The sequence below is a fragment of the Lagopus muta genome, chromosome 2 (genome assembly GCF_023343835.1).
Source record: "Lagopus muta isolate bLagMut1 chromosome 2, bLagMut1 primary, whole genome shotgun sequence".
In the NCBI taxonomy this organism is placed as follows: Eukaryota; Metazoa; Chordata; class Aves; order Galliformes; family Phasianidae; genus Lagopus; species Lagopus muta.
In genome coordinates, this window is record NC_064434.1 from 78,474,506 (window position 1) to 78,491,498 (window position 16,993).

General features: G+C 43.9%; 1 protein-coding gene across 1 annotated transcript in view; it reads right to left on the minus strand.

Moving 5' to 3' along the window:
- The window catches only part of EIF2AK2 (eukaryotic translation initiation factor 2 alpha kinase 2), a 107,004-nt gene extending 91,415 nt beyond the window's left edge, over positions 1–15,589 (minus strand). Inside the window, exon 1 of the mRNA XM_048937704.1 lies at positions 15,343–15,589. The gene's annotated coding sequence lies outside the window, so the exon portion shown is untranslated. The remainder of the gene's footprint in view (positions 1–15,342) is intronic.
- Between the last annotated feature and the right edge of the window lie 1,404 nt (positions 15,590–16,993).

The window sequence follows — 16,993 nt, forward strand, 5'->3', positions numbered from 1 at the left end:
CAGTTAGAATGTGTTGCAGTTTGTTCAGTGAGCTAACTTGTATGGTCATTCTGAGATGATTCATCATGTTACCAAAATATTAAATAAAATTATTCTTGTACTGGCTTTGCTTTGTTTGTGATTTGTCAGTGACACTGATTTGGAAAGTATTACAATTTTAGACAGTTTTTGCTCATACACCTTTCACCCTCTTTTGAGTTTTAAGGTTTTTCTGCATCCTGCACTTAGATCTTTCTCAGGCTTCCCTGCTCATTCACACCTTAGTGCATGCATTAAGCTTCCTTGTATGCCTTGCTAATTACATTCCCTGCTGCTCTTCTCAACATCTGAATTCTCAGCATCTTTTGCTTTCTTCTCATACCTGCCAATCTCCTATGTTATTTTCCTCTCTCTGGCATTTCACTTTTACCTCTGTCTCCTCTGATTTCAAGCCCACAAACTGGTTCTCCTTTCTTTCCCCTGTCTGTACCTAGTGCTAGCATCTATACATTCCCAACGTTGGATCCCCACCAGTGTAGTTGGACCAATTTGTTCTGTTACAGCCTTAGTGTAACCAGGAGCCCCAGGAAAGAAATCTCAGGGCCAAACAGCCCTTTGCATTCCCCCGCTGTGCAACCTGCCACAAAGTCAAGACCATCCCGTGGTGAGGAGTGCCCTACACTGTGTGTGTAAAACACTTCCTCACCATGCAGTCCTCCCCTTTGCCTCCTTCTCCACAAGGCTGCTTACCTCAGGCAAAATGTTCACATCTTCCTTCCCAAAAGCTGGGAGGAGAAGAAACATAGAATCATAGAATGGCCTGGGTTGAAAAGGGCCATAATGATCATCCAGTTTCAACACCTCTGCTGTGTGCAGGGTCTCCAACCACCAGACCAGGCTGCCCAGAGCCACATCCAGTCTGGCTTTGAATGCCTCCAGGGACAGGGCGTCCACAACCTCCTTGGGCAACCTGTTCCAGTGCATCACCTCCCTCTGAATGAAAAACTTCCTCCTAATATCTAACCTACAGGGCACACTGAAGAAGACTTAAAATACCCCCTAGAAGCAGCTATGAACCTGTGGAATAGATTCCATGTAGAAAGACACCGCATGCAGTACATGCACGGCTTAGACAGACCAGTGGGACACACAGCAGAAGTACAGCACAAGCATGCTCCCTGGGGAAAGACTCAGGAGCATTACCACAAGGTCAGGAGATACGTCTACACTGCCCCAGTGAGGTCACTTGTCATGTGGGCAAGGTCATACTTAACAGCAGACCACAAACATCTCGTGTGATTTTGTGTTTGCCCCATCACTGCCTCACTCAGCAGCCTGTGACTGGATGTCATCACAGCAATACTAGGCAAATACGTGTTGTGCTTTCTTCATGAAATACCGCACAAAATGAACGGATCTGAAACAGCTGTGTTGAATACAGTTGCTTTCCCATCTAAATCTTCATGCTTGGGTTGCAGTGGTTACCGTGGGCCAGGAAAACCAAATGTCAACTCACGTCTGCTTTCCATATGCATGCACACAGCTGGTGCGTCTCCCAGAATTTTAGAAACACCTTCACAATTCAGGTTAAGTGACTAAAGAAGCAGGGAGAGAATTTGGGATAACCACATGTTCCTTGGAAAACCAGTAGCTGTCAGAGCACTGCATTACGTAACAAAGAGGAGAAGCAAGTAGGCCAATGAGTTGAGATAAAATACATTTATACTGTCCATGTGCACCATTACATTCCTCATGAAATCAGTAGTTAAATATGCAGGCTTCAGCAGAAGGCAGTTCAGAGTGGTTGAAGCAAAGGGCAAAAATAAAACAATATGACGTTCATCAGAACTTGAGACACAACCACTGCTAGAAAGAGGAGAGGGGAGTTCAGTGCAGAACCAGCTATCAACACCAGCATGGTGCAATGAAACCAAATGAAAATTCACAGCAACAAATTCCAACTAGTTTTGCATTTAATCCAGTCTGTTTTTGTGAGTGGCAGGAGCTGATGCATAGGGCTGTCTGTAGGAGAGAAAGACCAGGCATTTTACATTGTACCTGAGAGTAGTTGAGGAATTAACCATGGAAAGTGAATGGTCAACAAAAATTTCACCAAGCTAAATGGTTAACATTCACTTTTGTTTCATCTTTAGCTTGGTGAAATTTTACTTTGATCTCCCCTTGACCCACACAAAGAATCCAAGTTGGGATGACAGTGAAGATGGACCTGGCTGTTTTGCAGATGAAGTGAAAGGCTGGATTCTGAATGGTACTGCTATTTTGATATGCGACACAGCACAGATGCAGCATCTCAAGTTTCAGCAATAACTGCTGTTTACTGCTTTGCATTTTTGCAACTGAGTTTTTCGTGTTGCAGTCACTTGTACTGAGACCAACTGTCAGGTGAAAATAATCTTAGCGCTGAGCACGAACAACCCCAAAGCATTTAAGTAGTCTGTAGTTGATGTTTTGATATCCTCCTTTAGGGCTTTTTGCCAGCTTTTCAGACAGCTCCACTAGCAGAAAAGTTGCTTGTTTTTTCAGCGTTGCCCTGTCCTTCAAAACCTTGAGCAAGTCTTACTCCTGCCTGACAGGACAGAACTAGATATAACTAAAGCAAATAAGTCTCCCAATTTCCCCAACTCTTTCCATGCTGAACACATTCATCAATGGAATTAACTTAGAAAACACAGGATGCTGAAGCATTTCAACTGCAAATGTGAAGCAGGAGGGAATGTATGTACATGGGACTTATTAGAAGTACACAAATCAACTGCAGATCGACATAGGAGTGGCTGAGAGCTGGCAGATGTTGAACATGTTGGAAGATCCTCCAGCTAGGGAGGAACTGTGCACAGCTTCCCTGACAGGTAAAGAGAGGTAGAGGCTTTACGCACAGTACTTCAGGGTGAGAATAGCAGGAGTTCCACATGGCATTAGAGAGGTTGATCCACATCAGCAACAGGGAGCATCAGAGAGCACCTGGACCAGACCTTACCATCACACCAGGCTGATGACAGAAAGAACCACTAGTTTCACAGAAACCCCAGGCAAACTAGGGATGTTGAAATGATAGCTCCCCACTGCTTGTCACCTCAAGTAATAGAGTTGGGAAGCAGCATTTTCAATGATGGCTCACGTTTTATTGTCAAGGAGTATTCTACAAGAATAAAGATTATTTCCCCCATTTCCCTTTTCCCAACCTGAGCTCAGATTAGAGCGTAGCACTCATTGCACAGAAGCAGGATTCTAATCCTCTCATAATAAATGGGATTAAATGTAACCATATTTGCTGTGTTTAAAATAACAGAACAACTTCCACTTATTTGGACTACTCTCTACTTAAGTGCAGTGGCGAGACTCCTTCATTCCCATTAAAAACAACATACATGACAACTGTGACTTGACAAAGCAGATATGACTTGCAGTCATCTGCAGAACAGCATGAAACAATGCTCCATACTCCTTTTACACTTTGCACTTCGAAGCTGCAGTTTGAAAATTTAGTTCTATTGTAACTCTTATTTTTGATTGAGATTTTCATTCCAGAAATAAACAAATCATGAACTATAAAGATATCAATCCTTTGCAGTTCAGGAAATTTGAATAGTTCAGTTCAACTATAAATGAAAACATCATTCGAGATCAAACTCAGACTTCACAAAAACTACTTTCCCTAATGAAAACTGAGCTTCCTGAATGAAGCCTTGCCACATTTCAGTAAAACTCTTTTCCCTGCCTTCATTCATACCTGCAGCTGCCAGAACATGGAGTCACACTGCAGCTTGTCCAACACACAACAGGGTTCATCTGCCCAGCTGGATGAAGATGCTCCACCCCAGGACAACATGCTTTGCAGGAAAGCTTTCTAGGCAGCCCTTCTGACTGGTAGGAAGACTGAAACCTTCCAGCAAGAAGTCTGATTCTTGCTGGCAACCAAACACCCAGTTCTGTGCACACAGACCCACAGCACACTGACAGTATCATCCTCTGCATTTTAAGCATAAGTAAGCATCTAATTTCCTCAAAGCCATCAGCAGGGCCAGAATTCAAAGCATTTGGCTGATGATGTATTCACTATACAACACTTCCAAATACCTTCATGCCTGCCAGCAGTCAGAAAGATTCCTTTCATACCTTCACATTATCTCTCACATTAATACAATGTTTTCCTGCTGGAGTAGCCCTAGTCTGTTCCCAGAAAAAGTGCATACAATAGTTTTCATTCATTTCATAATAAAGTTCATTTAAAAAAATCATAAAACTGTCTACAGCTGAACTGAACCCTTTTGGGAAGTTTTTGGAACACAAAGATGCTCCATCAATTGCCTGAAAGTAAAAAAGATAAGTAAAAACCGGATACCGAAAATAAACTTCTGTTCTAAGAAGAACAAGTGCTTTCTTCTAGGTTTATAAAAAGTCAATGAATTAAGTGACTGGGGCTCTTCATAGCCCCAAACTGGGTCCTGATCCTTTGTATCCAGCATCATTTTCCTTACTAAAAATCCAAGCAGCAGGGCATCCCACATCCTTACATTTATATGCAGCCAAGGTCTTTGTACAACTATTAATAAATTCTCCTCTGAAGATTTGCTACCCCTTCCTTTTCTTCAGGTATTTCTCTGAAACATCTAGAACTCGTTTGCCATCTGAAGTTTTAATCAGTTATTTAATTGAACTTTAGTCATTTATAATAATATAAAAATAATGCCTGATCTGTCGTTGTATTTTTTGTTGTTTTTATTTTTAGAGTAGGCACCACCTGCTTGTCTTCTGGGGAAATCCAGCAAGGTTTGGCCACGTGTGAATAGAAGCAATAGTTCTTCAGACTCAATAGCAAAGATTTTGTACGTGCAAAGGAACAAGCATAGGAAAAAGAGGGGCAGGGAGAGAGGGAGAGAGAGGAAAAAGCAGAGCAACAACAAAATAATGGGCCACAGAAAATAGAGAGAGATGTGTCACCTAGAGGAGAACAAGCACGTTCAAACATTCATTTGTGCCACCCTCGGGTACAACAGCCCAGTTCATGGAGCAATACCGACTGTGCGGGTTCAGAGAGCCAGTCCTTTCCCCACTGCCTTCCTGTGCCCCACACTGCCTGGGAGGCCTCGTCTGCACCACGCAGGTCACGTCTGAGTTGCTTTTAATGTGGCGGGAGCCGATCCCCGCTGAGAGCTGCGTGTCAGCGCCACTGTGAACCTCTGACCCCAGCTGCCCTAATGCCACCGGCCAAGTTCTCACATGCTCAGCAGAACCACGAGCGTGACCTTGCTAACATGAGCTTGAATGATTTCCTAATGCACTTAAACCTTTCTGCAGAACCTCAGAAACCACAAATTGTAATTCATGACAAAAGACACCAATACCCCTGAAGATGGTAATTCCTCCCATCTGCCCTTTTATCTCCTCTGGCTGGGAGCACAGGCAGCCTGCTGACAACGAACACCCACCTTTGGGGGATTGATGACCCACGTTCCTCCCCACCGCTCACCATATGGTACAGACATATCTGCTTTGTTCAGAAGCAGATGCGTTAAGCTACCAGACCACCTTGGTAGTGCAGAGAGATGAGGAGAACAACCCCTCAATGAGCCACTCTGATTTAACAAGGCCACACTGTAGCATCTACCCTCATTTAACTAATGCCACAAATCACAGCACAGATAAGGTGGGAAGGGCCCTCTGGGTCACCTGGACCAACCCCATGCCTGAACAGGGTGGGCCACAGGAGCTGGTCTGCTGGCTCTGCTTTCACACTAACTACTCAAACCACAGTCTTTCCCCTCACTTGTTTTCCTTTTATTTTCCCCTCTAGCAAACACACTGTAAATACTATGTTTACCACTGGCTTGCTTTCCATTGCTCTTGAAGTGAAACCCATATGAGCAACTCAATGGGGAATCTCCCGTTGTCCTCAGTAGTGCTTCTCCTCAGCACTGCTCCGCTGCTGCCTGAGGATAAAGGTTCCCTCGCCTTCACCTTCCTTCAAAAAGCTCCCACTGAGGCAGGAAGAGGAGGAGAAAATCTAAGACAGCCTTTGCTGCCTGCCTCCTGTTGTTCCGAGCTGGATTTTATGCATATTTGCTCCCTGTTTCAGCATATAACGGAGAGCATCTGCCTGCCCAGGGCAATCTGTCACAGGCTCTCCTGCTGCTGAGCAGAGCCAGCACGCCATCCATGCCTCCCTCAGATGTTCCTGTTTTCAGAGCTAATAGGAACCACATGTACTGCTGGTTCTCCCTGCAGACCCCAGCCAGCTCTGCTCACATGGGGGGGGGGGATTGGAATCTCTACCTGACCTCAAGACTGCTGCAGGGTGCTCCAAGCCCAGGCTCCAGCCTGGAGCTGCCAGCACACAGGTATGGCCTACAGGTGAGGAGAGGAAAAGACAGAGCAACATATTTGCTAATACCAAAGTCCCTAACCTGGCCATGACATTTTAATGCCTATTTACTGGGTGTGTGTCAAAAATTAAATTATGAAACAAATTTCATCTGCTGATCCAAATCTTGACAGAGGAAATTCAGAGCACTTGAAAAATCACCACTCTGTCTTTTGGCTTCTGGTATTTCTCTTTCCTCTCTCTCCTTGCTCAAAGGTTGGCCACAATCCCTCACTGCAGCTTTGCTCCTCCAGAGCCCTGAAGCTTTCTGCCGAATCGCCCACACAGGCATCAAAACCATACCTCTGATTTTGCAGAAGCTTTCACTACCACTTTCACTGCACAGAAACATTTCCTTACAGAGGTTCTCCAGAATAAGCCTTCATAACATGCAACAGAAATTGCCTTCAAATTCATTAGAAGGTACAAAATGGTTTTGGCGCAAATGCCAAATTTATTGCCTGTTTAGTTCTGACTGCTCAATGGCAGCAGCATTAGAAAATACAGACTTATGCTTTTTTCAAGGGAGCAGCCTTCAACCCGTGCTCAGTAATTAGTCTGCACTTCTACATGAATTTCTGTATCTGAACCAATTGCCAAGTCCATTACTCACAAAGCCGCTCAGACACCATTAACCAACAAATTAAAGACAATCAGCACATCCTTGAGCTGCTCTGAAAGTTAGACCACCCTCAGCACGATTCTGCCCTTGTGGTTGCCAAGTTCAGACCCCCAGCCCCACGACCTTCCTGCACTGCTGTCAGGAGCCACTCTGCCGGTAGCTGGTGAGGCACAGTGCAGCCACTCTTTTCATCCAGAACGCATTGAAGCACAGGGTTAAAGTGCACAGTCAGTCAAAGCTCTATCAAAGCCCGAAGATCCTGATGGATGTTAGCACGTCTCAAGGGCCACCATGTTTCTCCATCCCCCCAGACAAGCAGAAGGGCTTCCAGGGGACATGGAGAGCTTGATCTGCACTTCGGTGACCACAGAACTGTTACCAACTATTATCATTTTTGCACCGAAGGTCCACATTGCCATCAAATGTATGCAGCTTTGTTGCTGTTGTTTAGCTGGTAACATAGTTAATAAAAAACAGGTACAAACCTCATCCTGCTTTGGAATTCTGTCTTGGAATCTGAACAGCTCTGCTAAAGTCATCACAGGTTAAGATTATAAAATACATACAGAACCTCCTACACCAAAGCGCCCTTCACATGCCACAAAAGCACAGTTTATCCACACACGCTTGCACTGAAATATCTGATGCTGCCATTTGGAGGGAAAGGCAGTTCTGCCCAGGAAGACCACACACTGTGTCACCCTGAGCAGCACTTAAGAACGTTTCAGAGTGACTTCAATTATTTCCTAGCTTGGTAAATCCCCTTCTGTCTCCTTGCTGGAAGGGGAGCTCTGTATCATGTAAAACATATGGACCCTAAGAAGGCTGCAATCTGCATCCCTGTTAGCTAATTCCTTTCCTTTCACTTCCCAGTCACACTATTGGCCGTGACAGAACATAAAATGATTTCACAGGCTGCATAGCTCCTAGAATTTCCTCCAAAAATCCCGGTTAGCACTTACAATTAATTTCACTATAGCTTTCTCTATTGATAGGGCTGCCCTGCGCTGGCAGAGAAGCCATGTAAATGAATGGATGATACAACTGCAGTGACACCAGGCTTTATGCTCTTTCAGCATTTGTATCTAAACACCAAGTTTATAGAAAAGCTCGGAATGTTGACTTGTTATCTGTGTTGATGGCCACGATATCTACAACTGCTGAGCAAACCCTGAAGTTTCACATCTTAGACTCAAGGGGCAGAAAAATGCACCTCAGTCACAGGAACAAATAACCTTCCAGTACTTGAAGGGAGCATATAAACAGGAAAGAAACAGCTGTTTGCAAGGCTGGAGAGTGATACAACAAGGGGGAATGGTTTTAAACTGAGACAAGGGAGGTTTAGGTTAGATGTTAGGAGGAAGATTTTCACACAGAGGGTGGCGATGCACTGGAACAGGTTGCCCAAGGGGGTTGTGGATGCCCCATCCCTGGAGGCATTCAAGGCCAGGCTGGATGTGTCTCTGGGCAGCCTGGTCTGGTGGCTGGTGACCCTGCACATAGCAGGGGGTTGAAACTACATGATCATTGTGGTCCTTTTCAATCCAGGCCATTCTATGATTCTATGAATAAATGTGAAATGTGGTCTCTTGGTCTCCCCCAGACCTGCTCCTAGCAAGGGGCACTCTTCACCTGCAGCCAGACATCTCCCTGCTCTTCAGTCCAGTCGGAGGAAAGCTGAAACCACAATCTATGGTCAACTGAAGCACTGGCTTTAGTTACTGATGAGAGCATCCCAGGGAAGGCAGAGCTTGCCCATGCAGGTTGGCTAAGAAAACAGCCCTAAAAACTATCCTTGCTTGAAACGCTTCACAATCAGGATGTCCACCTTTTCTGACAAAGTTTCTTTTTGGTGGCACAAGCTCTTTTCCTACACTTAAATTTAAAACAATCACAACAACAAAACAGAAAACAACTCCACACAACAGAAATCATAAGATCACTTCTATACTTTTTTGTGCATTTCATCCCTCATCAGAAAACAAGCAAACAAAACAGATTTAGGTTTTATTTTGTACTTAATCCTGTTTGGAAAAAAAGAGATCTAGATCTCACAGTAAGCAGCCTACTGTTGCTGTTGAACTGAATATCACCAGTCACACAAACACACATTACAGAGTCTGATTCTTCTGAAATGGCCTCTTGAAGATTACTTAGCTCTGGATGCTTGCAAATAAGCCTGAGTTTTCTGGAATAGAGGAAGAAGATTCATTAGCATCCACAACTGTTCCTTACATGAACTGAAGCTGGACTAGCAGGGAAAAAATTAAAATCATGCCTACATGCAACAAATGTCAGTTTTCCCAATATATTTCTGCTCCAACTCAGGATGGACTTCAAGTCCTAGAAGTCACTTAGGCACCAAACTCCCAAGTACTCAAACATGCAGATGTGAGTAGTTTGGACTTCTCCAGATTTTTAAACAAGGGGAGAAATACCCCAACAACCTACCCTCAACCTTTCTGTGAGTTTCCCTGGAAAGTGATGTAACTCCGGTAGTTGTGTTTCACATTTTTGCAGGAGAAAGAGTAAAGCAAACATCCTTAGCACTGGCAAAACATCATACAACTCTGGAGATTTACCCGAGGAAAACCTGATGTTGCCAAATATGTCCCACACAGATGCACACTTCCATTGTTCCTCCCTTATGTTTCAGAAAACAGTGAATAATGCAGTGACCAACGCCCCAGAAAACACAAGGAGATTTTAGTAGAAGACCTTTCTTGGTACCAACATGCAGTCACCGGCAGTTAAATACAAGTCATTATGTTAAGAGCTACTTGTAATGGCCAACGAAATACAAACCCACAAAATAAATCAGAATCCCACTCATGCATGACTCGAGCAGACAAGTCTCTTCATTCCCTAATGCTCAATGCTTGATCAGTTGCTCCTGCTAATTGCCAAAGTGAGAGCTGGTCAACACAGACTGTGAAAACGTAACATCACAGGCCTTGAACATAGCAGAGCTGCTCCATGAGTTGAAACAGGAAAGGTTGCAGCCCCCAGAAAACCACAACTTGCTGCTACACTGTGTGGCACCCTTGATCTTGTCTTCATTGCAGGGCCTAGATCCAAAGCAGGCTCACAAATTTCACTTCCCAACCCAGGAACAGAAGAGTTGCACGTAACACCAGCACATCAGCACTGCAGAGCCCCTCACCAAATCTGTTGCTGGGGATGCCCAGTGAAAGCTAAGTGAACATTTTAAACTACAGACCCCATGGCAAGGCCACCCTTTCCCTAGACTGTATGTGTTAAGGAGATCGTCCCTGGAAAGTTCTGTAATTTGACTTCAAGCTCCAGGAAAACACTTATGTCCCCAAACAATCTTCAAAGTTGGGTCTGAATGCCAAAAATGAAGGACATGAGAAATGAGTAAATGGCAAATTAGAATCCCACAGTACTTAATTCCGGAAACAACAATCCATGGCATTCCTAGAAGGAGCACTGTGCTCCAGGCATCTGGCAGCTGTAGGCTCATCAGCTCCTGCCATCCGAGTTGGGCAGCAGCTGGGGACCACCAAGAGTCAAAAGAGAAACCCTGGCAGGCCTCACACTTCTCGTTCTTTTTTGATGTTTGCATTGCTGTCTCTAACACAACTAATGGAAACTCCAACAACTGAATCAACACACAGGGCTTCCACACGGCAGCCCCACATTAGAGATGGAGCTGCATGGGTGGCAACCCAGCACCAGGCCGTGACCACCAGCTTTCCCCACATCTCCTCATACAAGGGTCTCTCTCTACCAGGGCTTACCTGCTGAGATCCGATCTATGGCTAGAGGAAGAGATGCCAGCATTTATTTGCTTTCATTTAATTGATAGACATGCGTCTTTGCATATCAATACCAGGAAATGTTGAAGACATTTCCATGGGGGGAGAAAAAAAAAAAAAAAAAAAAAAAAAAATGATAAGTAAAGCATATATGACAGTTCATACAATCTGTTTCTATCATGACTTTCCTACATTCCCTGCAGAATTATCACTCACAACACTTCACGGATATGCACTGTTTTCTTTACTACGCCACCTAATCCATCAACTTCCCCCCATCCCTCAGGCTTGCACTCAGTTTAGGAACTATGGCTTTTGTAATGTGCAAACAGCCATCTCTGAACACTTCACCAGCTAGCTTCATTCCAAGGCATTAACACACTGTCACTTTGCAACCTTCAGAGCAGCAAGAGAAATAGCAGTCAATTACAGCTAAGTTTATGACACCTTACTGACTATCACTTCTGTGAACAATCCACTTAAAGTCAGTAGAAAGTGCTGAGCATCGGGGCATCTGGATCCCTCTCCCCTTTCAGGATTAGATTTACAGACCGGGTTGAAGGCTTTGCTATTTTTTAAATTTTAAACCTACGGAGAGGAGGGGAGAACATGAAGAATAAGGAACAGAGAGCAATTTGCAAGCGCTGAGTATCAGCTATCAGTCTTAAAGGCTCATGCAATACATCCCAAAGTAGAAGAGCCAAGGTAAACAACGTGTCTAAAAAGGTTGTTTCAATGGCTCACAGCGCACAAACGTTAGCATAAAACACTTCTCACAAAGCACTACTCAGAATGTTATCATCTCACACCAGAAGTTTTACAAACCATTCTGCAAAATGTAACAAAGAATTCTGCCTGTAGGTGTTTCTCTAAGGCAGCTGTGACGCCTGCATTACAAGAACCCTTCAACCTGTTTCTGAACACAGGATACATCCTTTTGAAATCTGTCTCTGGGAAGAAAAAATAAATAAATAGAAAGTTAATTCAGGCAGTTGTGCTGCTTTGTACTCCAGTTTCCAGATAAGCTGCATTTTGTTGTAATTATACTGAGTGAAATACCGCCTGACTAGAAACTTTCACAGGTCTCCAGTGAAAGAATTTATTTTATTCTTGGTTTTAGTGTTCAGGATACCATAAAAGAAGTGGAGCCTTAAACAAAACCTAAGCCAATGAAAGGCAACCACAACAGGCTTTGGACCAAATCCCAAATGTGGCACATTGCCTCCACTTAAGTAGGAAATAATGCAGTCTGAAGAAAGAAGAAAAAGGACTGCAGGACACAGGAGGTGGCTTTTGGTTGTTCCCAGTTCTTTCTGTCAGCAGACAGTGGATGATCTCCTCATTCAAACTAGGTGCCAAGCTGGAAGATTTGGGAAGTAAAAGCTTGTTTAAGATGTTGTATCCTGCTGATTAGAAATACACTCATATGATGCCTTTAACTTCCATATCCTAAATGATGAATATTTTCTGTAGAGCAAAAACATATTTTTGCCTGTCTTGCAGTTTCTCCTTGATTTTCCTGCTAAGACTAATCAGTAGAAGTGCTCTGGTTTAAAAAGTGACAAATTCTAATTAATCAGAACTGCTCAAGACTGCTAAGTAATGCTGAAGAAGAAACTGGACTATGCAGAAGCACAACAAAAAGCTTTTCAGGGGCCTCATTGCTTCAGGACCTTAGTGAGGGACAGGGATGGTTCCAAGTCATTTCTGTAATACTGCAGTGCAGTTACCTGAAATAATTAGCCTGATGGCAAAGACTTCCTAACTTGAGGGGAACCGGCTTGATTCAAGACTCAAGTAAAACAGCTGCACTTCTGGCTTAACATTTCCAGCTTTTTCATATTGAATAAACTTTGAGAGTCTTTGGACTTTGCAGTCTCATAAGCTGACGTTGAAACTACTAACCTCCAGAAATTTAAGGTATCTTTATAGCCTCTCCTCCTCCTCCCCCCATTCCCCTGTCCAAATAACAACAATCCAAGAAAAACTCAAACTCAAAGTGAACTTCCAAGTTACTGTTAGGCTGTGATTTCCCAAAAAGGGAAAGAAAGGAGAAATTATTCATCATTACTTCTTCAACTAGGCTAAATAGCTCAATACAGAGCCAGGCATGGGGCCACCAAAAAGCTGTTTTCTATCTCATTATGCAAAAAGACTCTGTGAAGGGCAAGAGACTGCCTTAATGGTCTCCAAAACCACTGTGAGCCAGGAGAGGCCTGGCACCCTTCCGCTATCACCACGAGCTTCAAGTGATCTGCATTCAGGGGCTTCCAGCTTGCCTTCTGTAACATGGTTACATGATGATTAAGTCAGCAAATATAGCATTACTTGTTCATATTCTATGCATTAACATTAGATATTTTGGAGGCTGTACCTAGTCATTAACATACCAATACAGAAGGCAAACATAAAAGTTGGGATCCAGGCTTGTCCGCTTCTAAATGCTCTGTGTCAGAAGAACTTGAGTAATAATCAAAGAGAGCTCCAGAAAGGAGGAGTCACTCATGATCAGCTTTGAAAATCAGTTTCCAAAACCCTTGGAAACTGAAGTCCTGGAGATGTACAGAATTTTCTGAGTCTTTCTTTGTATGGACACCTTCCTCCTGGCCACAGAACCCCTGCCTGGGTTCTGCCTTATGTCTGCCCTATCTGAAGATTTTCATCAAAAATAACCTGGGATAAGTGAGCAGTTTCTCTTGTATGCCTGGGAGGAGGAAAGGGGCAGCAGAGAGAGGCTTCACCAGCAGCAGCACCCACTGCTAAGAGGAGCAGTAGAAGGAAGCAGTCCTTGCTGTGAGGAAGCATCTGTCCCTGGCTTCTGCTCTCCAGGATGTCTTAACTTTGTTCTGCATTTGCCATGGATGACTTCCTTTCCAGATTTCTACACTGAAAATATCTGAAATTATATTAAAACATATTGGCATAATCTTTTCAGGCCTAACGGTTGTTTCAATCTTTCCTGAAAATTTCTCTCTCACCCCCAGAGGGATTACTTTATTTCTTAGACATCACGTTATTCTAACAGCTGACTGTTGAAGAAGAAAATCTTAGAAGATAGGACAACCTAAGACTAATCTGTGGACCTGAAACTTTCTGCGTTGTATCTGCTATGTTCACTCTGTTTAATCAACCAGTGAATGGCTACTGAGTTCAAGAAACCAATAGAAGTGAAACATAACACAGATGGGAAGCAAACTTCCACCAGCATCGCTCTGTCCACACCATAATCCTTACAAAAAAACGCCCTCAAAAGCTGCGTAAAGTTCCTCTCTCCCTCCCTTCAGCCAGAGATTCCCTAGATAGATGTTCAATGTCTGGAGATGCTGATTACAATCAGCTCTCTAAGAGACACAGTTGACAGACTATAGATTGGTTTCTCATGTCCTAGTAAACCCTTCCAAGTTCATAAGCTCACAGTTCAATAAGCCAAGACAAGAACAGCCAATACCCAATTTTACAGCTAATTTCTCTTTTTTTCTGTGTCACCCACATGCCCCAAGTCAGAAATGCAAGGGGATCCCAGTAGGAACTGGCAGCTCCAGGGCACAATGAACCTACAGTCTCAAGCAGTGTCACAGCCCAGTATGTCCTCCCCAGCTTACCAGGTCCCTAGTAGCACCCTGCATTCAAAGGATACTCATTCTGTTTTTCTTCTCAGAGCGAAGCCCAAGTAAGTATCAAACTGCAGCAACCCTCCTTCATGAGCCAGTTTCACCTCAGCTCTTGGAAGTTAGATTCTTCCTGCACATCCTTTTACATTACTTCTCCTGCCTTTCTGAAGTTTTCAGTTCACATATTACACAGAGAAGTTTCAAATCTACACAAATATTTTCATATGTACTTACAGACAAACACAGAAAACACGGCCTGCATTGAACTTCTGAACAAATAAAATACAGCATTCAAAACAAGAACGGATCAAGCCAGAAAACCGCAGCCTTCATACTAGAGTAAACCCAGTGAAACCCACAGAAACCAGATGAACGCACTCAGCTGGGTTGCCTTTACCTGATACCATTGTAGACACAAAACATCCACCTCTGTTCAGTATAAACATTTTTTTTTTAAATTGTTTTTATTCCCTCTCTAATCTTAATTTAAAGATTACTTTTAAGCTGTGAAGAAATGAGAAAAGAAAAGAAAAGAAAAGAAAAGAAAAGAAAAGAAAAGAAAAGAAAAGAAAAGAAAAGAAAAGAAAAGAAAAGAAAAGAAAAGAAAAGAAAACCCGTTAATTTCACTGTAAACTACCAGCCAGCCACATAAGCCCGGTGCAGAACAGAGCCAGGGGGCAGGTGGAGGCTCTGAGGCGCCACCAGGCCTGGCTGCAGGCCTCAAGGCAGGCAAAGCCCTGCACACAAGAGACTCTTGCATTCAGCTAATTACAGCCTGAGCCTTATCACACCTCTCTGTTAGGAGTTACCAAATCCTTTCTACCCTCAGGGCAGCTTCCAGGTTTTGTCTTTTAACTGAACCCTGGCAGGTGCCAAGGGCAAGCACACAGCCTTGTAGAACACCATCCATCACAGCACCCACCGACCGCGCCGACAACGAGCTGGGTGCTCCACAGAGCAGCTACTCACCGCTCCTTTGCCTGCAGCAGCTCAGCCAGCCAGCCATCCTGCAGCTCCTGCAGCAACATAGCCTCCAAGTGACAAACGCAACTCCCCCAAGGATATTTCCAGAGCTCTCGGAGAAGATTTAGCTCAGTCGTGTACACCTAACTTCCGATTCTTCTCTGGAAGGGCCCGCCTGAGCCCTGTTCCCTTCCCCCAGCGCTCAGCCAGGCGCGGGCACGGATGGTGCAGCTGTGGTAAAGCTGGGCCCGCCCCGCCGGACAGCAGCCACCTCTGCTGCTCCTCACAGCCGTGCCTATGGGAGCGCTCCTGCCACGGGATCGCAGAACGGCCCGGGTTGAAAGCGACCTCAAGGATCACGAATCTCCGACGCCCCCACGTGCAGGGCCACCAACCTCCACATTTAATATTAGACCAGGCTGCCCAGGGCCCCATCCAATCTGGCCTGGAACACCTCCAGGGACGGGACATCCACAGCCTCTCTGGGCAGCCTGTTCCAGCATGTGTCCATATACTTAGCTACACGGGCTTCCCCTGAATTCGTAACATTCCTTCACAAATGATCATCCAATATTAAAAAGAAATGAACATAACGAAAGCCCCACACTACTAAATTGCTTAATCTGCTTTGCTGATTCACCACTTAAAACAGGAACATTTCTATCACTTAGGGGCTGAAATTGCATCAGCCAGCTTGATTTCCTTTGTCTTTTAATTAAAAACTTTAACCTTCCAAACTGAGTAAAGAACACATCCATATTCATGCCCATATCCTTGGGACATGCTTAGTTCACAATATTCCTAGATAAAATTATGTGGCTGTTTTGTTGCAGGCAGGCCATTCAAGCCAGCTCATACTTAATCATGGTAGATGGTGTTTGCACGTGTGTAACCTGAGCAAGTAGCTTATCCCCATGGTGGGTCAGTAGCACTGGGAGGCAGAGGGCTCAGATCAGCCTCACGTTGAACATTGCCCCTACAGATGTTTCTAGAATGACTGGTTGTTTATTTTAATGAAATGGAGTAAAATATTTTCTCAAAAAATATTAATGCTTCATATTCGTAGTTCTAGTGCTGCATGCATGGGTTACACAAAGAAGGTCAGAAAAGCTTCATTCTTATTGTACTGTCAAGGCAGTTTGATTTGTTCCTTCTCCAAGGAACTTGGGAGAATCTGTAAAAAGGAAAAGTGCTGGAAAACAAGAATATAATCTATCTACAGAAGGAAGAATTTAGAAATGTAAATAGAAATGTTGGTCCTTCAGATAGAATTAGTCCTTCTGAGTTTGCAATGCAATTTAAATTGTCACTGCAGATTTTCTGTTTTGGAAGAGGTGTAACACATCCATCATGATTACTGTGCCTATGAAAGAAAACACCACAGAACCACATTCCAAAGCATCCAGTAAAAGACTTAAAAACCCACAGACCTTGCTGGAGTCCAGAACATCCCTACAGCCCCATGTGCCTCACAGGGCAGCTGATCAGGTAGCAGGGGCTGAAGAAAGATATGTAGATCCAGCTAAGCAGTATGTTTAGGCTGATAGGGTTGGATCTCTGTGAGCCAGTTCTTTGATGTTGATTTTATTATTATTATTTTTTAATTCAGACTTTTACTAATATAACAACAGGATAGTGGGGGCAGATTTAGGTTTGG